This window comes from Nannospalax galili, unplaced genomic scaffold, assembly GCF_000622305.1.
Source record: "Nannospalax galili isolate Female #2095 unplaced genomic scaffold, S.galili_v1.0 scaffold1873, whole genome shotgun sequence".
NCBI classification, from domain to species: domain Eukaryota; kingdom Metazoa; phylum Chordata; class Mammalia; order Rodentia; family Spalacidae; genus Nannospalax; species Nannospalax galili.
Window position 1 is genome coordinate 393967 of NW_008333218.1, and position 1440 is coordinate 395406.

Consider the following 1440-nt stretch of genomic DNA (forward strand, 5'->3'; position numbering starts at 1 on the left):
TGCCCCCCTGGAGCATGGGGGCTGCACTGCATTCTGTGAGTAGATGGCCAGGTACCTCCAGTCATGAAGTCTGATCTGAACCTGAGCAAGGGTGGGGGTGGGGGTAGAGGTGGGCGAGCAGGGAGCATGTATGTGAGCGTTTCAGACTGAATGGAGTTTTCGGAGTTCACATAACCTGCCACTGGTCTTCGATGGAAGATTCAGATTAAGTTTTACCTTCGGCTCTGAGACTTGATGGCAGTTCCATGCCCTAGATAGTTTCAAAGCCAACCCAGAGAACTAGATACAAATAGGAAAATAGACATAAAGATCTGGGAGTGGACCTGATGTGTCAGTGCTTGCTTGTCTTGCATGTGAGAAGCCCTGGGCTCAATTCCCAGCACCAAATGATTTGAGAAAGCAGATTACCATAAGCAGCTGGATGAAAGGAAGCAACTCTTAAACCATGCAATTTTCCCCATTATTTTGGAGACCCTTAGGGCCCTGCTGGTGTGTGTGTGGTGGGGCTGATACTTTCTCTCTTCAGATGAGCCCAGAGACCCTATGCTAGGTGGCTCTGGCCCTGACGGGTACTACTCTGCAGGGCCCAGGGTATATACACTGGGGCAAAAGGGAATTGCTTAAAGAAAAACAATAGAAGTAACTCTGATTTATGTGAATAAGGGACATTTAGTTCTATGAAAGGGGAGGTTTCGGGGGATAGGCAGGAAAGAGCATTTAAGCTCTTTGGGAAAATTGAACGTTGCTCTTGGGATAGTTCCAGATGCCGCTGACCCCACTGCGGGATAGAGTTCTGAATAGCCCAGGAGGCTAGCATGCTTTTATGGCTTTTTGTGTTCCTTATATAGTGTCCTTGGGCTTTGTGAACAGACTTGTAAACCTTAGCATTTTCACTTATTTTTGTTTAGGGTTAAAGCTCATGCAGTTGAAGACAAATGGGTGTGTGCTCTGCTGGGCCAGAGGGTCACTTGTGGCTGATGTTAAAGAAATCTCACACTGAGGTGGAGGCCAGGGAGAGACAGCCAGGAAGCAATCAGCAGGCCGATCTCAGTGCTGCGGTCCCAGTTTGGAGCAGTGCTGTGGTCCTGGCTCTTTCTGGTATTTATTCCTACTGGTATTTCAGAGTTCTGGGTGTGAAGAGGACAAACAAGACTCCACAGTGTATAAGGACTCAGGTCCTGAGGCAGTGGGCACAGTTCAGTGTGTGTGGACTCCATGGAGAGGGGAGCTCCTGGATGTGACATCCTGAGAGTTCACCGGCCTCTCCATGGTGGCAGTGGCACATAGGTGCACAGATCTGCACCTGAGTCCGCAGGCTACTGTGGCATTTGCAGCCCTGTGAGAGGCACACTGTCACCCCAGTTCTGCCACTCCCCTCACAGCCCGTTGCCCTGCGGTCTGCCCTGTCTGTGAGCCTGAGATTCTTGGTCATGGCTACAA